The sequence below is a fragment of the Amblyomma mixtum genome, chromosome 5 (genome assembly GCF_055824585.1).
Source record: "Amblyomma mixtum isolate Tamu chromosome 5, ASM5582458v1, whole genome shotgun sequence".
NCBI lineage: Eukaryota > Metazoa > Arthropoda > Arachnida > Ixodida > Ixodidae > Amblyomma > Amblyomma mixtum.
Genome location: NC_143016.1, coordinates 170152686 through 170175052, shown reverse-complemented (window position 1 = coordinate 170175052; position 22367 = coordinate 170152686). Strand labels below are relative to the sequence as shown.

The window sequence follows — 22367 nt, the reverse complement described above, 5'->3', positions numbered from 1 at the left end:
ATGCAACGTTCGCATATTCGAGTACCGATCGTACGAAAGCGTTGTATGCAATTAGTTTATGTAAGGCGGACTGTCCTGAGAACAGTGTAAAGCGCCCAGGCTCATGCTTTAGAGGTGTGCTTGGGATTATCTTATAAGGCGGACTGTCCTGAGAACAGTGAAAAGCGCTCAGGCTCGTGCTTTAAAGGTGTGCTTGGGATTATCTTGTAAGGCGGACTGTCCTGAAAACAGTGTAAAGCGCTCAGGCTCGTGCTTAAGTTTATCGTGTAAGATGGGCTGTCCTGAGAACAGTGGAAAACGCCCAGGCTCGTGCCTTAAAGATGTGCTTGGGATTATGCTGTAAAACGGACTCTCCTGACAACAGTGGAAAGCGCTCAGGCTCGTGCTTTAAAGGTTTGCTTGGGGTTACCCTGTAAGACGGACTGTCCTCAGAACAGTGGAAAGCTCTCAGGCTCGTGCTTTAAAGGTGTACTTGGGATTACCCTGAGAACAAAAAATAGGTTGGGGCAACCGAAAAGGAAATAATAATATGCCCTGCCCTGAGAACAGTGGAAAGAGCTCAGGTTCGTGCTTTAAAGGTGTGGTTGGGTTACCCTTCAAGGCGTCCACATGCGGCACATTTTGTGAGGCTCGCGTCTGCACAGCCCGTATTTATTTCCAACCAGAGCCATTACGGGTGCGTTTGCAACACCTGACCAGGCAGGCATCACCACCGCACCCTGGCCAGCGTTAGTAGTGCGCGCCCTGTTGCGACCTATTCGTAGCCATCAGGACGCAGCGCAATTTGATGCATGCAAACTACATGCACCACCAGATTACAGAGGTGCCTTTATGAATAACTTCAAATCCAGACGTGCATGTCACTATCCCAGGAGTACCAAAAAAGTCGCACATTGCGACAGTTGCACTAAAGCAATTGGCCTTATCATATATCTCCTTCAAGTATGGTGACTCAGAAAATATTTTCTCGACGGAGCAGTGACAACACCTCTTCAGCAGCAGCGGTTATAGTGCCTGGCAGCGCCTTCAGCCAACGCTTCAGGCTCATGCATAAAACATCATCCACGGCAACCAAACTAGAAGGCATACCTATGCCTGCCTGGTACGAAGGGCCATCCGCTACCCTGGTCAGCAGGCCGCAAACCACTACACTATATTTGGCGACTCAAGACCCGCATTGCATATCCTAAAACATACATGAAACCACGCACATGCGAGTAGATAATCGGGCAAATTGTACTTTTACTAGCTGAGGCGTTCCGGCGCCTCACTATCCCTCAGAGCCTCAGCGGCCATACAATCAGCCTTCAGTGGATACTGTTGGGTTTGGGATGCCCCCCCTGCCTGGGTGGATTAAGGCAGCTCGCGCTCCCCTCCTGCCTAAGTGGATTAAGGCAGCGAACTTCCAGGACCGAGAGACCACGGTGGCAGCGGCGAAGGTCAAAGACTGCCGACGGCCGAAGATGCGGCGACGATGGCGGCGTCCCGTGGCCGAGTTGACCCTCGAGTCAACGGACAGAGTGGTGGTGTGCTGAGTGAAAAACAGCAGTGTTTAATTACTGAGCCTCTACCCTCTCCCATCAACCGAGCTGCGAGAGAGCCCCACGGCCCAGCGCCGCCCCTGCCGTGGGCGGTATCAACAGTGTCCACAACTGTCCATCTGATTGGATGTCATTGTTCGTAGTTTATTCCCCAGTCAGGGATCTGGGGAATACGAAGGCTATTTAACGGGAAGTTGTTTTGAGACTCGTGTGCACTCCCGTTAACGAAGTCCTCATCCACTGAGATTCATTCTCAGTTGCTCTCTTTTTGTAAATATTGTAAATATTTCTGTATAAAGTTCTTCTTTCCCTTATTTTACCCTCGTAACCCCGTCTCCCGCCTTCCTCGTCCCTTCTCCGGCTCGACCACGCTCACTCGGACCGGAGAAGGGACGAGGAAGGCGGGAGACGGGGTTACGAAGAGAAAACAAGGGAAAGAAGAACTTTATTGAATTGAATTGGCTTTTTATTTGTAGGAAACAATACAGATGAATCCCTGCGGGTGGCGTAAGGCTAAAGGCTTGGAAGCCTGACGAGGCCTTAGCCCCCTCACATCAGTTACAGCCTGCAGCAGCAGACACACATTTTCTGAATTTAAGCATGTACGCGGTTGCAATAGGATAACATGTTCACGCTTTTCAATTACAACACAATGAATACTAGAAATACAGAGTACAATGCAGCAATATAACTAAAGTGCAGTTCAAAAGTTTTGAGCAGGAATGACGGTACATAGGCATCAATGTACACATGAAAAGAAACTAAGCCATAACTTGCGTACGTTGCGTACAAACTGCAAGTTTCTAATAACACAATTGAACAGAAGTGAGTATTAGCGTATATCACAGTCTAATAAAGAGCAGTACGAAAGGGAAACAAAAGAACAAAATTAGAATAATAGTTGCAAATGCATGATAACCATGTAGAAGATGTTTACTGTATTTTTAATGCGTTTATGGTTCTAAAATTGTATTTGAGGAAAATAGGAATGCTCGATAATTTCGTTTGAAGGCTCTGAATGGTTGGCTGAAGTCAACATAAGATTCGTGTATGTTAAGCAGTCTAACTATTTGATAGTCCATAGCCTGTTTGCCATAGTTCGTTCTGTATTTCTGTACCTTTCTCTTACGATTCCTGATTGCATATCTCATGGAGGCATGCTGGACGTTATCGGCATATAGCTGTTTTTTGTATATTAGTTGCATTATCCGGAAATTGTACACTTTTTTAACTGGAAGGATATTATGTTTGAAGAAAAGTGGTTGCGTAGGCAAGTTTCTTACTTGACCTTTGTAATTCTCTAATATCCGAAGTACGCGCTTCTGCAGAACTAATATTCTCTCATAATTCCCTTTGGTGGTCGTACCCCATACTAGCATACCAGAATATACAAGAATATTTACATTATTTACAAAAATGGTAACTGAGAGGGGCTCTCAGTGAAAGAGAACTTCTTCAGGAGTCAACAGGAAAGAAGAAGGCTCCGTGAGGAGAAAGAAAGAGAATGAGAGGCAAGGTGTGAGCGACGGGCGCAGCTAGCGGCCCAGCTAGAGGAACAGCGCAGACGAGAGCTGCAGGAGCTCACGCGTTAAGTTCACTGGCGTAGAGCTCGAGGTCGTTTGAGGCGTTTCCGGAGAGGTGAAAACTTCAAAACTTTCCTCGAGAATTTTGAACTAATCTGCACAGAGGAGGAGTTTGACCAGGGTGAATGGTAGATGATGTTGGTGGCCATTCTCCCTGGTGACGTCGGCGGTGTATTAGCGCGCCTGTCCGACGAGGAGGTCGACAGTTATGCAATAGCGAAAAGGGCCCTATTTCGCTTCTTCGGCATCAATTTAGAGGTCGACTCCAAAGGTCGAAGTGATGGCAGCTCCCATCAGAGTGTCAGCTGCCAGCCAGAAAACCGCGCTTGGTCAGTTATGGACACAACAGTCGCTCAGGAGAGCAGTGACAGGGCAGCTGCGAGCTCAGAAATAACTGCCAGTTCCGCAGGAACAGGGACCGAACGTGTAGGTCTAAATGCAGAGGAAAGGGATGGTAGCACCGCCAGCCATAAAACAGGCGCAAGGGATGGTTTGGCCAGAAACGCGAGAAACAAAGACACGGTCGCTTCTAGCCCAAAGGTAGTTGCCATTGTTGCAGAAGAAGCTGGTAGAAGCAGAAGAAGCAGCTCGAGCGCAAAGCAGTGAGCCCGTATGCAACCACACCGAAGTAAGAAAAGCTCCGTCTGCCGGCCGCTGGGTGAGCGATAACTTCCAGGGCGCAGAGGGGAAATTTCTCGGGAATGGGCGTAAGTGTGCGTCATCTGTCAGCAACTTTGAAGCGCCAGGAAAGAGCGCAGCGTTAGCTTTAAAAAGCGATGCCACACAGATGGTTGCTGCAACCCAGAAAAGTGAAGGTGCAGCGCCGAAATATGGACCGCAGGAGAGCGAGCCATCGTGTTCAGCAGAGGTCACGGGAGCGAGCGGTTGTGCAGGTGAGCCGTCGCCTGGCACTGTGTGCGAGGCTCAAGTGGCTTTGCTGCGAGAGAAAAATGGCGAAACCGATGAGCCTTTGAAAACTGATGGGTCGACTAAGGCGAGGGCCGGCAGCTTAGCATCTGTTGGCCGCACGCGAGCTTTTGACAGGCAGCGAAGGTTAACAGGCGAGGTTTCCGGAAGACGGCCACGCGTGAAGACAGCTGATCGGAACACCTCTGCGAGAAAGCAAAAAGCGCGGGTCAAGCTTCTGCATTTGAAGAGGCCGCGTAATTTCTCGAAATTGCCCCCGCGGCGCTCAATAGTTCGCAGGCTTTGCAGAAAAACCCGGCCGACTAATCATGCGCAGTCTGGACGTAAACCACCTGCCCCATCGAGAGACCGCAGAAGGGATTATAAGGCATGTGACACGGGCGGCGAGCTAGGGAGAAGGATGCACTGTCGCCGCACAAAAGAGCGCCACAGAGGACTCGCGAGTCGGAGGGGGACGCACCATGCAGGGAACCAAGAGAGGGGGAAGCGCCGCTCTAGCACAGGCGGAACTAATCAGCTCCTCAGCTTCTGTGAAGCATCGGCTGGTAGAGCGTCCGTCCGGCCGCGACCGCGCAGGGCGCGGCTGAAGAACAGGAAGCAGTGAATTCTTTGAATCACAAGACTGTTTCCAGGTGCATTTCAGCACTGAGCACTTTTTGTATTTAATGTTTGTTTTTCCTTGTATCCATTTACTCAACTGTAAAAAGAAAGGTCGAGGCAAACCAAGTTTTAGCTTTGCCTGAGTGAATTTTGTACTTTTCGTTAGCTTTCATTGTTGTAATGTAGCCTTCACGACTATTACTTTTAAGTAACTTTTGTTTGGCGCAGTTCTTTGTAGCGCGAACGATTTCATCTGTGAGGTTTGGTCGCACCCGCGATTATCCTGTGACGTTTGTTCTTTGACGGCATCATTTCGTTGAGATTTGATGCGAATGGCCGTGCAGCAGGCACTTGTATATAGGTTTAGCTGCGCTGCGAATTGTGAGAGTGCCCGCTGAGGCACGAAGGTACAGCGAAGTAACTCATGGGCGAATGTGGCGTAGTCCCTGGCGTGGGTGCTGCGAGATTACTTCGAGCCGTAATTTTGTTAGGCTCGTTTCGTGGTTTGGCTCGTGAACTTAAACTGCTCCGATTATTGCGTGCTAGTGTCCGCTGACACTCAAGCACGAGCGAGGCCATTTTTGGCCATCATAGCTTAGGTAACTGGCGTGAGCTCCCAGAGATGCTCAAATTTTCTGCCGCATTTACTTTTGCACAACGTTATTACTCTAGCAGTGTTTGTTGTGCAAGTTTTGCACATTTACGTCTTATCTGCTGCCATGCAGAACGCAAGGAAGACGACACTGGCAGCTGTAGTAGTTGCGAATAGGAAGTAGCTTTGGGGCAAAATTGAAAGCCTCGGTCTGAACTCTCGGTTGGTTCCTCCCTGCCCGGGTGACATCGAGAATCGTTTCAATTTGTCCGACCGATTCTGGACCAATTCTAATTTTCCCTCCGTTTTTTAGAAGTGTCATGCATTATGACAACACTTTGAAGAGGTCCCAACACCTGAACCGTGCATCGGCTACGCACTTCGTGTTCGTTCAGGAAAATTTTGTTTCTTTAAGCTTTTACTTAGAGGGAAGTCCGAGTAATCAGTTTTCTTTGGTTTTGGTCTGGCGGGGCGAGTGGGCTACAGACGGCACTTGCTTTTGCTGCGTGGGGCTTGGCGTTTGTGGTTCCGTTTGGCTCGCCTTCCAGAGAAATTCCGAGAGCGGGACATCGACAGCCGATGAAGAGAGGCCTGGAGAAGAGTGGAACGAGAGCCCCCTCTTGCACCTCCTGTCAGCCGAACTGCGTAGGAGCGGCTCATCTTCCGGACGCATTGTCTGGTGGCGGGGGTGCCCCTGACTGGGGAATAAACTACGAACAATGACATCCAATCAGATGGACAGTTGTGGACACTGTTGATACCGCCCACGGCAGGGGCGGCGCTGGGCCATGGGGCTCTCTCGCAGCTCGGTTGATGGGAGAGGGTAGAGGCTCAGTAATTAAGCACTGCTGTCTTTCACTCAGTACACCACCACTCTGTCCGTTGACCCGAGGGTCGACTCGGCCACGGGACGCCGCCGTCGTCGCCGCATCTTCGGCCTTCGGCGGTCTTTGACTTTCGCCGCTGCCACCGTGGTCTCTCGGTCCTGGAAGTTCGCTGCCTTAATCCACTTAGGCAGGATGGGAGCGCGAGCTGCCTTAATCCACCCAGGCAGGGGGGGGGGGGGGGCATCCCAAACGCAACAATACCCAGCCTCTGCGGTAAAGCGGGAAATGAGAGCGTTGGTGCGGAAGATAAGCTGGCTCATGTTCATCGGGCTTCCATCCAAGTCTCGTTCTCAGGAAGTGACGTAGCAGCCTTACTGGCTCACTGAATGTAGGTTCTGATCCAAATGCACTGGAACGATGTGAGCCATCAGCAGAACCGTCCTCTGGGCTTGATGCTGGTTCGGGACGTCAACTAACATCAAATGTTATGGGACGTCAAGGAGCTTTGTTCGGTCGGTTACGGCTTGCCGTTGCGTACACCAAAAGTTACCTCCACAAGATCGGAGTTCAAGCTAGCCCGAATTGCTTGAGCTGCAACCAACCGGAGACAATTCATATTATTTCATCACAATGATGTGAGGAGGGCCTTGGAAATCTCTCGGACAGTCGCCCTCTCCCTGAGGAAACTACCCTAGGCGCCAGGGCGAAACTAAATGACGGCTGGTGTGCAATGAAGGCTGTCCTCAGGTTTATATGTCAATAGGCCTAGGTTACCGTCTGTGACACTTGCGTGTGCTGTGCGCGCCTACACTGTGTACAGTGCAGACCACACATATGTGCATACGCGTTTGTGCCCGGACGTGTGTTTGTGTACTTTCTGCTTATTCTACAGCATTGCGCGTGGTGTGAGTGCATACGCGTTTCCGCCGGGATATGAGAGTGTGAAAAGCTCTTCTCTGCAACCGTGCACGGTGTGTGTGCAACGAGAACTAGTGTGTGTGTCCAAGACATATGCTACACGCGGAAGACATGTGCTGCACGTCCTCTACACGAGGTGAGTTCCACCCGGTGTGTGCGTGGTCTCCTCTATAACCCAGACAACCCCAAGCAATTCATAGCAGTTATAACATCATGGCCCTCCAATCGCACCCTAACTCTTCTTTTACTTTCCCTTTTCCATTCCTCAGTGTGGAGTAGAAGGTCAGGCTCATCTTACCGTCGGCCAGCCTCTCCACCTTTCCTTTGTTTAAATTACATTCTCTCTCTCACATCTGATTCTGTGACCGACTATATAGATGTCCACCGAGTTTTCGGGCTTGTAACGTCGTCCATGGACTCGGATGATTTTGGATTCGGCTGGAGCACAACGCACACTGTTACGTTGGGTGAAATGTTCAACCACCCGTCGCGGCTGCCTAGCTGTACCTTGGTTTCTTTCTCAGTGAGGGAGTCCTTGGTTGTCCAGAGTGTTATATAATCAGCATACAGTGTAAACCGATGTCAGAGGGAATATTGAGTTTCCCGGCCACGGAGAGCGTGGTAACGTTGAATATCAAGGGGAAGTAATGGCTACCTGCGGGGTGCTCTTGTTGTGGATGCTGACCTGGTCTGAGCGGGTAGTCCAGATTACGATGGTGGCGGTCCTGTCCGATAGGAAACCTTTGACGTACTGAAATGTTCGTTCCCAGCAAATTATGGTACTGAGTACAGAACGAATGACCTCGTGAGCGATGTTATCAAATGCTGCTTTTAGGTCGAGGGTCACAATGAGGTGCTCTCCTCCACGCGGAATTTAGATCAGGACTTCTTCCTTTAGATGTAGGAACGTGTCCTGGGCCGACAGTTCGGGGCAGAAGCCGATCATGGTGTGGTGGAACAGGCGCGTGTGCACGGTATAGTTTCGGTGTCATGTCTGGATCATCATCATGTTGAATGGTACGGCAAAACAGCGCTGACGGACGGGACGGAAGAAGATGAGACAAACACATGCGCTGACACATACAACAGATGAGCGGAGGCAATAGGCGGAAAGGAAAGTGCCCGATGTACAAGAAATGAATTCAAGGAGAGGGCTGAGTCGGGCTGGTTGGTTCATGTTGAATGGTACGGCAAAACAGCGCTGACGGACGGGACGGAAGAAGATGAGACAAACACATGCGCTGACACATACAACAGATGAGCGGAGGCAATAGGCGGAAAGGAAAGTGCCCCATGTACAAGAAATGAATTCAAGGAGAGGGCTGAGTCGGGCTGGTTGGTTCATGTTGAATGGTACGGCACCGTACCATTCAACATGAACCAACCAGCCCGACTCAGCCCTCTCCTTGAATTCATTTCTTGTACATCGGGCACTTTCCTTTCCGCCTATTGCCTCCGCTCATCTGTTGTATGCGTCAGCGCATGTGTTTGTCTCATCTTCTTCCGTCCCGTCCGTCAGCGCTGTTTTGCCGTACCATTCAACATGAACCAACCAGCCCGACTCAGCCCTCTCCTTGAAATCATCATCATCAGCCTGACTACAACCACTGCAGGGCAAAGGCCTCTCAAATGTCTCTCCAATTAACCCTGTCCTTTGCCAGTTGCGGCCACTGTATCCCCGCAAACTTAATTCCATCCGCCCACCTAACCTTCTGCCGTCCCCTGCTACGTTTGCCTTCTCTTGAAATCCACTCCGTTACTGTTAAGGACCAGCGGTTATCGTGCCTTCGCATTGCATGCCCTGCCCAAGCCCATTTCTTCCGCTGGATTCCAACTAGGATGTCATTTACCCGCGTTTGTTCCCTCACCCACTCCGCCCTCTTCCGATCTCTTAACGTTACACCTATCATTTTTCTTTCCATAGCTCGCTGCGTTGTCTTTAACTTATGCTGAACCCTCTTTGTTAGCTTCCACGTTTCTGCCCTATAGGTGAGTACCGGTAAAATACAGCCGTTGTATACTTTTCTCTTGAGGGATATTGGTAAACTGCCATTCATGATCTGAGAGAACCTGCCATATGTGCTCCACCCCATTCTTATTCTTCTAGTTATTTCCCTCTCATGATCCGGATCAGGGGTCACTACCTACCCTAAGTAGACATATTCTCTTACTACTTAAAGCACCTCGCTACCAATTGCGAACTGCTGTTTCCTTGCTAGACTGTTGAACATTACTTTGGTTTTCTGCATGTTAATTTTTAGCCCCACCGTTCTGCTCTGCCTGTCTAACTCATTGATCATTCTTTTGCAGTTCATGTCCTGAGTGGCTTAGTAAGGCAATGTCAACAGCGCATCGCAAATTACTCAGGTATTCTCCATTAATTCTTATCCCCAACTGTTCCCATTTCAGGCCCCGGAATACCTTTCATTTCATTTCATTTATTGAAGCCTTAAGGGCCAGTGGGTATTACATAAGGCGGGGGCAAGAACAGTGTGTAACAACATATGATACCAGCTCAACAAAAACAAAAACAAAAAAGCAAAGAAACGAAACAAAGCAAAAAAAACATGAAAGGAGACATTAACACAGGATCAGATTATTTGATAAAGCCGAATACATCACGTACGACACAGGTGACTCGCTAATTCAGTGCGGAAAATTGCTCGATCTGTGCAAGAAGCAATATTATCAGGCAGGGCATTCCACCGGGCTATTGCATCTGTAAAGAATGAATCATTCATATATACGTACGGCCTTTCATGGGAGCTATGGGATGACTGTGATTTAGGCGAGGGGATACTCTTGATGGCGGCTGTAGCAAAGGATGCCTGTTAATAGGGCGGTAGAAAAAGGAATTAAGCAGGCATAGACGTAATACAATGCGACGTGATTGGAGACTTGGGAGAGAAAGGGCTCGTTTTAGTGCAGTGACATTACTATCACGGGAGTACTGTGACATGATAAACCGCGCAGCTCGATTTTGAACGGCTTCTAATTCATTTGTAAGGTATGCTTGTAAAGGGTGCCAGATGGATGAGGCGTATTCAAGCTTTGGGCGTACGTATGTCTGATAAGCTAGTTGTCTGATTTCAGGTGGTGCTGTGTTAGGTTCCGTCGCAGATAACCAAGGGTGCGTGAGGCCTGGGAGCATATTGAATTAATATGAGTGACCCATGATAAGGATGATGTCAGGTGAACGCCAAGGTATTTGTAGGATGAAGTTCGGGCAACGGGAGTTGAATTAATATGGTATGTGCAGTTAATAGAGGTTTGTTTACGAGAAAAGGTTGGTTTGGTTTATGGGGTTTAACGTCCCAAAGCGACTAAGGCTATGAGAGACGCCGTAGTGGAGGGCTCCGGAAATTTAGACCACCTGGGGTTCTTTAACGTGCACTGACATCGCACAGTACACGGGCCTCTAGAATTTCTCCTCCAAAGAAATTCAACCGCCGCGGCCGGGATCGAACCCGCGTCTTTCGGGTCAGCAGCCGAGCACCATAACCACTGAGCCACCGCGGCGGCGTTTACGAGAAAAGAACACGAGTTGGCATTTGTCTAGGTTAAGTGGCATGTGCCATTTTTCAGACCATGATGCAATTGTGTCTATATCATTTTGTAGCTTAATGGTGTCTTCAGGGGCATGGATGATGTTATAAACGACGCAGACATCCGCAAAAAGTCGAAGTTGGGTTCTTGTGTTAGGTGGGACATCATTTATGTAGATTAAGAATAACAACGGTGATAATCCTGCGCCCTGCGGGACACCTGATGTGACGTCAGTATGCGATGAGCTGCAACAGTTGGCGAATGTAAATTGCACGCGCCCTTTCAGAAAGTGCTCGAGCCAGATAAGTAATGTTTGCGGGATTTCAAGTAAAGCAAGTTAAAGCTAGTAGATGGTTATGTGGAACACGGTCGAAAGCCTTAGAAAAGTCGAGAAATATGGCATCAATTTGTAGGCGATTGTCCATGTACTGAAGGATGTCGTGAGTGAATTCGGCGAGCTGTGTTTCGCATGATAGTAGCTTTCGAAAGCCATGTTGGTGCGGGTAAAAGTAATTTAGTGATTCAAGATGAGCGATTCCCTTCTGCAAGCAGGCGGTGAATAGCATTGGCGAGATCGTGTCTCCATGCCTGACACTTTTCCGTATTGGAATTTTATTGCTGACTTTACGGAGAGCTATTGTAGCTGTGCAATCGTTATAAATATCTTCCAATATTTTTACATAACACCCTTCCACACCCTGATTCCGCAATGCCTGCATGACAGCTGAGGTTTCCTCTAAGTCAAATGCCTTCTCGTAATCAATGAAGGCTATATATAGGGGTTGGTTATATTCTGCGCATTCCTCTATCACCTGATTGATAGTGTGGATGTGCTCTATTGTCGAGTATCCTTTACCAAAGCCTGCCTGATCATTTGGTTGACTGAAGCCCAAGGTTGTCCTGACTCTATTAGCGATTAGCTTAGTAAATACCTTGTAGGCAACGGACAGTAAGCTGATCGGTCTGTAATTCTTCAAGTCCTTGACGTCTCCTTTCTTATGAATTAAGATAATGTTAGTGTTCTTCCAAGCTTCTGGTACTCTCGAGGTCACAAGGCATTGCGTATACAGGGTGGCTAGTTTTTCTAGCACAATCTCTCCTCCGACCTTCAACAAATCTGCTGTTACCTGATCCTCACCAGCCGCTTTCCCCCTTTGCCTTTGCCCTTTCCCCCTTTGGGAACAACTGCACAGAACTACACAACTGACGACGAACGTAGATCCGTGAATCTGGACGCGAGCCGTGCAAATACTCTTTGGGGTAACGAGATGACCGCCGGCTGTACGGAGATGCACCACAGAACAAGGCGTAAGAACTTTTTTTCAGAAGAGCCGCCAATTTATCAATCATAATTGAATAGTCGGCCCCTGTGTCCACTAATGCACCGACTCTGTGACCGTCGAGAAGAACACGTATGTCCAAAGAAACGGGGCTGTCTAAGGCGGATGACGGCGCCGTGTGTTCACGGTCGGAGCGTAGCGGCGGCGACGGGAGGTCTTCAGCGCAGCGACTCCCAGCGACCTCGCCCCCGAAGGTCGCTGGTTTAAGTTTTCCCGGCGAGGGCTGGGCGAGCGACCCTGTGCTGCTCGCGAGGAGCTGTGGGGTTCGGGGAAGTGCGCCTCGGAGACGACGAGCGCGGCTGATGAGGCGCGCGGGCTGAAATTCGCTGTTCCGCTAGGAAGTCTTCAATGGCAGGGGGCCGATGGCCAAACCGGGGTCTGGCGAATCGGCTCGAAAGCCCTGCAGACCGAGGCGCCGATAAGAGCAGTGACGGTAGAGATGTCTTGGTTCTCCGCAGTGAAAGCAGAGTGGCCGGTTGTCAGGTGTGCGCCAGACATCGGCCTTCCGCAAGCGCGCTCGGCGATCGTCGAAATACTGCACTGGTGGCACGGAAGACCGCGGCTCAGGAAAGGTTACCGCAAACGGTGTTGGCAAAACGGCAGCCGGGCGCCTCGCAATGTCAGCATAGGTGGGGCGGTGGCAGTCTCGTGGTAGAGGAGGTGTTTCGACAGCAGGAGCTCTGAACGCCTGTCCCAAGCAGCACATGACAGTGGTCCAATGTAGGAATTGAGTTGGCAAACAACGGTCCTATGAAGGCCCCGCGTTGCCAATGTTCTCCCCGCCTTGGCTCAGCCATTTTCAAAAGTTGGCAGTATTGGACCAGTTTCTCCGGCGTTTTCCCCGCCTTGGCTCAGCCATTTTTAGAAGTTGGCAGTATTGGACCAGTTTCTCGGGCGTTTTCCCTCTCTTGGCTCAGCCATTTTTATAAGTTGGCAGTATTGGTCCAGTTTCTCGGGCGTTTTCCCCGCCTTGGCTAAGCCATTTCTAGAAGTTGGCAGTATTTCCCTGCGTTGGCTCAGCCATATTTCGAAGCTGGCAGTATCTCACCAGTTCTACAATCGCTTCCTGCAATAGGCAGCTCGACCTCGTGTCGTAGGCAGCGCGACGCTGCCTACGACATTGAGAGCAGTCTAGGAGCGGAAAAAAAGGGTGGGTTAGATAAACAAAAATGAAAAGTCTTGATCCCCGTTCCCAAGTCGCGAAGCTATGTTGGAAAGCTTTTTCTGAAATATGGAGATTAATCGGGCATTATCCCTCCTGTAGCTTGAAGAATTAGTTGGGCGAGAACGAAGGCTCTCTAAGAAGAGCTCCGCGTTTACATAAATACCGCAGTAGCGCATCGTAATTCCCAGTGGCGGGGCTAGTTGGTGATTTTCTTTTCCCGAAATTTCCTCGCGGAGGGGAGACGCCATGCTCGCATGTGAGAATACGCCACGCGGAAGTAGGGGGGGGGCAGCCGGTCACAACTTGAGCGTGGTCTGCTTTGTTTTCCTTCCGAGAGGGTATTGTGTAGGCGCCCAGGGCGGAAGAGGGGGCCCCGAAACTAGGGTGTCTCGATGTGTGGGAGGGGAGAGCCGAGAGAAGCGCACGCACATCTAGGCGCCCTACGAGCACCTGTTTCTATTCACCCCAGCACAGGACTTGCACTTGCCGATCTGCGCCCTGCCTGTGGGATTAATGCATTTTCCTGGCGCATTTTCCCTGTTTACGTGAGTGGGATGCACGAGAAAGTTGACATGATGCGCTGCTCTCGCGTTTATGTAAACGGAGCTTATCAGCCGTCCTAGTTTTATGCGCTTTTCTTACAGTTGCACTGTAAAAACTAGCCGTCACTTTGACGGTCACCCTTTGGTCAATTTCGACGGGTCCTCGGTGTATTCCGAAAAGACTGTTCCTTCGGCGTGAATCAGGGGGAGAGGGCAGAGCAACGAGGAGCACAAAAAAAATAAACAAAATTTTCGGCCTTCTGATTAGCTCTTCTTCGTAAACGTCATACGACCGATGACCTATCGCGATGCGGTCGCGTTTGGCGCCGCACGGACTGCGCGTGCGATTTTCCAGTCTCCCCGGAGCCTTCGAACGGAGTGGACCTGCGTCGCTCGCTTCTCTGTTCCTTGCTGCCTCGTTTTCGCTGCCAGTCTCGCCCTAGCAGTCAACGCGGTCGGTCGCGCGCGGCGCTCGCTCCGTCGAGTTCGTGCGCGCCTCGAGGCCGCGGCGTGTGCCGCTGGCCCTTGCGGCCCTCCGCCATCCTGTGCCTACCTGTATCGTGTGTGCCCCGTGCGCTGTAGCCCTGTGTTTTGGATTACCGCTCCTAACCAAGTGTTCCTCGGCCCTTCCACCATACCAACTACCTGGTGTGGTTATCCTCGTGCCTGTTCAGGAGCCTGGACCGACGGCCGCATAAGTAAGTTTTTGCCACTTTTCTTAGGCCTTTCGCCGCCCGCCCACGTGATTCGCGTCTCCTGATTTCGCCCTTTTCCGATCTCACTCACTTTAAATCTAGTCTTCCCTCACTATTTTCTCTTTTCCTTCCAAATCTTCCTACTCTTCGCGTGCTCACTGTGTTTTCTAGCGCTCGCATTTCTTCTCATCGTTCTTCTCTTTTCCACTATCCCTTTGTCCGACCAGTAGCCCTATTCCTTCCACCCTCGTGTCCTAAGCCTTTTTTTCCTTGCCGTTCCGCGTGGGACTCACCACGTCACTTAAACTTTCTTAAGTCATTTACTTCAACACCAGTCTTTTCTATTTATTTCCACTCTTCCTTCCAAGTCTTTCTACTCTTCTTCTCGTGTTCACTTGTTTTTTACTCGTGTTCCCTGACCACCTCCCTCGTGTCCTAAGCCTTTTCTCGCCCACCCAAGTGGGACTCACCTGTCCCTTGAGCTTTCCTAACTCACTTACTTCAACACTAGTCCTTTTCTCCTTATTTTCTCTTTTCCTTCCAAATCTTTCTACTCTTTCTCGCGTATTTGGTCGTGTCTTTTACACCCGAGGGCAAACATTTCCTCGTTCTTCTGCCTATCCTTGACCCTCCCTTTGTCCCACCCCTAGCCCTATTTCTTCTACAAGCCTGATGCAATAAGGGAACAAGACAGTACACCTTTTGAACTAAAGTGTAAAATTTTTCCGCAAGGTGCGATATATCACAGCGGTGGACTGTCGTCGCAACTTGACAAAGCCCATGCCTTGCAAGCGACATTAAAGAGTTAGTCAGGTTAAAATTCATTGTTGTGCATGACAGTTGAAGCGCAACACAGTTCATAAATGGAAGTTGGACAGATGCGTTATCTCCCTTTTATAGAAAAGAGAACTATGTTTTGATTTCATTTACAAGTATTTAATGATGGCAACAAATTCTAGCTTTAGTAAATAGTTTTTCATGTTCCCTTTATTCAACATGCTTTCACAGTTTTATTTTAATTGTTTGGAAAGCTTATTGGAGCTGAAAATGCCCTTCGAACCTGCGGTGTGTAATAGAAGCTGCAGTCACTTGCCTTCTATTTATGGGCATCTATGATGCCACTTAGCAGGTGCAAGGTGGTCAATCGCAACGACAAGTCAGTGTCAATGGATTGAGGCCCCTCTAGTGATTCTTTACTTCATTGTTTAGTTGTGTCCACGTTTTGTATGTTGCCTTGATTATGAGGCACGTAATAATATATCTGTTTACTATATTTTTTACCTGATGTCCTTCCTGACTCAGGTGCTCAGCTACTGATTCCAAGTGAGGGGTCAAACACCATCCATAGTAGCTGCATTGCTCTGGAGGCTAAATGCAAAGAAGCACGTGTGCTAAGCGATGTCGGTGCATCTTAAATTAAGAACTCTAGGCGGCCAAAATTAATCAGGAGCCCTTCAGTACAGCCTTTCTCATTGGCCATATCCTGGAATTTATTTTCTTACAATTTTCTAAAATGATGGCCATGATTTTTGTGTGCTTGGAAATAATGTCTATTTTCTTTGTTCACTTTTCCTGTGCAGATGCCATTTGCGACAAACTGCATTTGACGCATCAGAGGCACAAGGTTTTATTTGCAGCTGGCTGCCCGGTTCATGTGATGGAAGGAAGAGACGCCTTGCCGAAGTCTTCTCCCCCCTCCAACCAAGCACGCCACCTGCGATTGCGGGGACAGCCCCCTGCACTGTGCTCGCATGTGTGCCTCCCAATCCCCTGGCCTCTTCCACTTCCTGAGGGCCCTCCCTCCCTACAGCCCCTGCCACCACCCATCCCACAGCCCCTGGCACCACCCTTCCCGGCCCCTAACGATTAATTCTATTTGGACTTTTTCATAAAATAAATGTTTTCATGAATACTTTGCTTGTCTCATTTTATGAATATTTGCATGGTTGCTTACGAGTGAACATTTGCATTAATGTTGGCCACTGAAGATAAAAATTAACATAGGCTTTACTGGCGAGTCATAAACAGAAAAGGGCAGTGGCATGCCAATCTTTAAGCCACTGATGTGACAGGTTGTATGCACTGTCATGAATGGAAAAGCCTGTGCTTAGTCTGCATTGACAGTGCCAAATGGCTGAACGTAACAATCTTGGCATCAACAGTGGGTTATTTCAGTACATATTGGTAGGGCCAGAATGGCTATCCATGGGACTAATATTGGCATCAACAATGGGACATCAATGGAATAGCTGATGTTCAGTACATAGTGGTAGTACCAGCATGGTTGAACATTGGACTGATACTTGCAGGACCAATGAAGTTTGAGTGGAAAGGCCAGTGATATGCCCATGCTGGCAGTGCCACAATGGCTGAACAATGGGACAATCTTGGTATGAAGTATGGGCCAAGGTTGGAAAATGTAGTAATGTGCTCCTATGCCAATGCCAGTCCAATATTGATGCCACTGTATTCCAATAATGAGCCATTGTTGGTACAATCTTGGCGTGCTGCCTGGGGTTGCACCTCCTCGCGAACAAGAGCAGAAATCGAACCTAGCGCTGGCTGCGAAGGGCTGCAAAATTTCAGGACCTTGTCACACACGATGGTGCGAATCAGTTCGCGCAGGTCGTCAGGGTGGCTTCCGGAGGTAGCAAACAATGCGGTGAAAGCAGCAGCATGCACGGGCCGGTTGTAAGTCGCAGAACGTTGTTGCAACACCTTTTCCATCGTTGTGGCCTCTGTAAGGAATGCAGCAACGGTCGATGGTGGGCTGCGCACGAGGCCTGCGAAAAGCTGTTCTTTGACGCCACGCATCAAATGCCGGGGTTTCATTTCTTCGGACATGGCCGGAACAGCTCTCCTGAAGAGGCGCGTCATGTCCTCGACGTACATCTGAACACTTTCGTTCGGCAGCTGGATGCGAGATTGTAGTGCACGCTCAGTTCGTTCTCGACGATCTACACTGGTGTAGGCCTCCAACACCCGACGACAGAATTCATGCCAAGAGATTAAAACGTCCTCTCGGTTTTCAAACCAGGTGCGGGAACCATCTTCGAGGCTGAAGTAAACGTTCCGGAGTTTGGCTGCGTCGTCCCATTGGTTAAACGCAGCTACGCGTTCAAAGTGAAGGAACCAGTCCTCCACATCCTCAAAAAGTTCCCCACGGAACGTCTTGGGAATCCGCGGAGTCTACAAGGTATAGTGAGATGGCGCGGCAGCGGCGGTTTGTAGAGGAGGAGGAGCGGCTGTCGTCATGAGGCCGCTCTCTAATGTTCCAACCTCCGAAGGCAGGCCCTGGATCCTCCTACTGAAGCGATGTCTGGATCACTGGTTCGTAAAGCTTGCCCAAGAACATCGTGAGGGAAATTGTTCTGAGAGTGTCCAAGCAGTGACAGGCTGCTTGTAGGGGGATTTCCCTCCCTCCTTCCACCTGCCATGGTTCACAGGTATTAGGTGAACAGTAATATCCCCCTCTCCATTTTTAGGGCAAAGAGGGATTACCCTTTTTATTTTATTTATTTATTTTTGTATTTATACATATACCTCACAGGTTCCACACTTGGAAAATTGTGTGAGGGGAGGGGTTACAATATTTAGCAGACAAAAGATGGTACAAAGTGGAAAAGCATAAAAGTAAACAATATTAAATACATTGGACTGCAAACAACTATTAAAACGAACTTGAAAGAAAACCGTATTATACTACCACAGAAGAAAAAAACGGCAAACGAATAGCGGCACTGCATGGATTCAACTACACATACGAAGACAATTTATGTACTATATCATGGATGCATAAAGATAGTCAATCCGTTTTTGAACATTAGTGGGTCACGTATGGTAGCAATGCAATCCGGAAGACCATGCCAACACCTGATAGCACGTGGCAAAGCAGAAGAATTAGACGCGAGTGTTCGGCCGAATAGACGTTGGATGCTAAGATTATTATGTAGGCAACGTGAAGTGCGCATTGGGCGTGTAAGTGGCAGTGTGGACGTGTGACGACTGTATATTAGTTTCTGTAGTAAGCAAAGAAGTGCGATATCCCTGCGCGTCTGTAAACTTATTAGCGATAAAGATAACTTGATGCTTGTTACGCTGGAATGATGGTTGCAGTCGTGGAGAAATAAAACGCGCTGCACGGTTCTGAATTGCTTCGAGGGAATGAATTAAGTAAGCCTGATGTGACCAGATAGCTGATGCATATTCAAGTTGGGGACGGACAAATGTTAAGTATGGTAGCTTGCGGGTAGAAACAGGTGCGCTATGAAGATTTCTCTTCAGGTAGCCAAGCGTGCGCGATGCTTTGGGAGTTATGTTTTGAATATGCTCCGCCCAAGATAGATTTGAAGTCAGATAAACGCCGAGGTATTTATAGGAAGACGTGCGGGATAGCGTGACACTGTTAAGGAAATAAGTGAATAGGGAGTTTGAATGCTTCTGGCTAACTGTAATGATTTGACAGTTGTCAGTATTAAGTGTGATTTGCCATGATGTGCACCAGTTAGTTACGCATTCAAGATCCTGCTGAAGAATTGCATGGTCAGTGGTCCATATTGCATTGCATTTGCATGGTCCACATCACAAGTTTCCTTGTGGTGTGGACGTATACGGACGGATGGACGAAAAAAAAAATTGCGGACAAGGACAGGCGAAACAGTAGCCGGAAGACGTTAAATGCACTCCAGCATTAAAATTTCCTGCAACGCGGCAACACGTTGCCGAAAACACTCCAAAGAACAATGTAGGGCGTGTGCCAGCGTCGTGTAGAGTGCTCTAGTGGCGCACTTCCCTCCATAAAAAAATTGGATCTAAGCTTACGAAATCAACGCATTAATCAGCGAAAGTTTATTCACATTAGCGGCCGAGAGGTCTGGAGTGGCAAGCTCACTTCGACGTTTCACAGGCGACTGCCCAGTTCGGAGAGACGCAAAGGGCGCCCGTGTGCCGGGCCCCTGCACGTTAAAGATCTCCAGGCGGTCGAAATTATTCCAGAGCCTCCATTAAGGCACCTCTTTCCTCTTCCACTCCCGCCTTCTATTTGTGTGTCGGGTTATCTCGTCGCGCGCATAAAATGTCTGTAAATATGCTTGTGCCTGTGCTACCGTCCTCGCTGCATGCCTGCGCCAGACCGACCTTACCTGCCGGAAGTACCGCTAATTCCAACTAGCTTTCGCTGAATAATGCGCCCGGTAAGCTTAGCTCGAATAAGTTTTTTGTGGCGCTTTTTAAGGAGAAGAAATCGGGAGAGGAAATTTTTAAGGAGAGGAGATCACGCAGTAACTCACTTCTCGGTGGACACCTCAACCGCGTTGTGAGGGGAGGGAGGAAAGCGGGAGTGAGAGAAGAAAGAAGTGGAGGGCTTCGCAATAGCCTTAGCTATAGCGAACACGCCTGCTGATATTATATTCAGCGACTCCAAAACAGCCATTCGCAATTTCGCGAGGGGCCGTATCACATCTACCTCACTCCGCATCCTTCAAAACACCCCCCTTCCGATTAGAGAAGTTGAATTGATCTGGGTCCCGGCCCACTCGTCTAATCCGGGGAACGAGGCGGCTCACGCGCAGGCCCGACGTTTCGTCGACCGGGCAGTGAGCGCGCCCTCCGACCCGAATTTCACGAAGGATGACGGGTTAATCTCATTTCATGACATCACCCATCACTTTAGGCCGGAGAGGCGCACGGAGCCCCCTCCCCACAAATCGTTGACGAAATCGCAGGAAGTTACCTGGCACCGACTGCAAACACGCTCCCTTCTGAATCCGGCAGTGCTTGCCCTCATGTACAGTCGGGGACAAAAGTCTCCGGACCACGTGTCCCTCTAACGAAGCCGATAGCTTTGCTATTAGTCGGCGGCTGGAGACCACAGTTGTGGAGGTAAAAGTTAAATTTTTGTTCATTCATCTCAACAAGTGCGGTCTCCAGCCGCTGTCTGATAGTAGCACTATAAGCTTCGTTTGAGGAACACGTGGTCCGGAGACTTTTGTCCCCGACTGTACCTTGGCCAGTACGACCCAAACTGCCATAAATGTGGCGAGAGGGCCACATACAACCACATTCTGTGGAACTGCGGAATTGATCCGCCCCCGGCGGAGTTGATACAGTTCCTTTCTCCCGAGCGGTGCGAGGCCATGATGGTCAGCTCGGGCCCCAAGGTTCAAGTACGGGCAATCGAGCGGGCCAATGAGGTCGCCGCCAGCCATGGGCTAGCGGCCATCTGGTACGTGTCTCCTGCAACCTGATCTCGACGCAATAATTAATGTTTTACAATCCAATGCAATTGGAATAATTTAGAGCAGGATCTTTAACGTACACTGACATCGCAAAGCACGCAGGTGCGTTTTGCGTTTCTTGGCCGGGTTCGAACCCCGGTACTCCTGCTCAGTAGCCGGGCGCTATAACCCCTGAGCTGCAGCGGCGGGTGGGAAGGCGCGTGCTTAGACTTGGGTTTGGACTATTCGGTTTTTATTTTTTGAAAACTGGCGGACTTTTTTTCGGTACACATTTCAGGTGGCTACTTTCGGTCTTAGTTCAGCGAATATTATTTTCTACGAATGAAATACTGATTTTTTCGGTTACTTAATGTAGCAGTTCTATGTGGTAAAAGGTAATTTAGAGTTTATCTCGGTATTTTTGCCATCCTCAACAATTTGTTTACAAATAATTAATGTGCAATTGATAGTACTTGGAGTTGTGCTAGTAGAAAAAATTTCTATCGTCATTAAGAGAGGAACTAAGGTTAAATAGGATCGCGGGCAGACAAACTGAAGTGAAAGTTTACTTCTAAGAACAAGGCCGACATGTTTTCCGTACGTTGTCGCACTGGGTTCAGAGCGAGGGCGAGACGTCGAGTGGACTTCGTGGTGATGGCCGCGTTGGAATGGCTGATGGGCCGTCACGGTAGCCAGAACTACTTTTTCGTGACGCCCATGCGCGGAATCGTGTCAGTGTCTTACATGCAGCTGGTAGTGGAGAAAGAGTGCTAAACTAGATGACAGCGAAAAGGTACTTGCCGGTCAGCAGAGGAGTGAAAACTAGCGGGGCAATACCTCAAATAGCATAAACTGCTCTGCTTATCCTGCAATACCATCATCTCACCACGCCCCTAATTTTCAACTTTAAGTTAGTTTCACTCGCATTCAGAAGTAAGCTAGCTGTGCCCTGCAAGCTAAAAATACAGAACTTTTTTTGGTTAAGACCGAATGTTGAAAAGTGCATTCGGCGTACTTTTATCATTTTTTTAACCGAATAGTCCAACACCCCCCCCCCATATAGCTTACATGCGCTAGTCAAGTTGAAGGCTAGCTTACGACAGGGATTAAAATCGACGGCATATGCACCTTCATTTCTATGCCTTTACAGACTCTTTACCCCTCCCTTAAGGCGCGGTTGAGGTGTCCACCGAGATGCGAGACAATTACTGCGCCATTTTCTTTCATCAGAGACCAATTTTCATATCAAAATTTTGATGAAACCATTAATCGTACAGCGTTCCGGGCGGTGTCATACACACCCGTGCGCATGTTAGGGTGGGTGACAATGCACCCAGGGACAATATTGTTTTCGTATTCCCACACGTAAGCAGTCTTAAGTGCCTGTGAAAATTTTTTTCATTTTTGTCAAACGTCCATACATGGTTTTAATGTCCTTTCTTCTAGCATTTCTGAGACATTACTAATATGTGTTGGAGTATGATGTATGCAACTTTAGATACAACAGTAAATTAACCCGGAGGAACCACGCTCATCAACTGCGCATTCAAAAAACTTGAGTCAACTTTAGAGCAACACAATAAATAATACAGCAGGATACGTGCCACTCGTACACTTACCTTTGAATGGATAACGAAAGGCGGTAATGCTTGTACAGCAAGACATCAATGGTGTCGCATAGTTGATAGTCGGGAAGCAGTGAGAAATTTTAGCGGTAGAAAGACAAAATGATGTCACCTGCAGAAGGGCGTCCTAGTCTAGAAGCCTTCTGGAGGCCGCTGTGGAAAAGCAGGACGATCTGGCTCTCTAGTTCTGCGGCTCGCAGGACCTCTCACAAGAGGATGAGGTATGAGAGGAATTGGGCGTGCAGTGGGGG

General features: G+C 49.0%; 1 long non-coding RNA gene across 1 annotated transcript; it reads left to right on the top strand.

The window, feature by feature from the left end:
* The first annotated feature begins 13674 nt into the window (after window positions 1–13674).
* On the top strand, window positions 13675–16188 carry LOC149344663 (uncharacterized). Its single transcript, XR_016282778.1, has 2 exons — window positions 13675–14279; window positions 15857–16188. It is a non-coding gene; the product is annotated as an uncharacterized LOC149344663 (long non-coding RNA).
* The last annotated feature ends 6179 nt before the right edge of the window (window positions 16189–22367 follow it).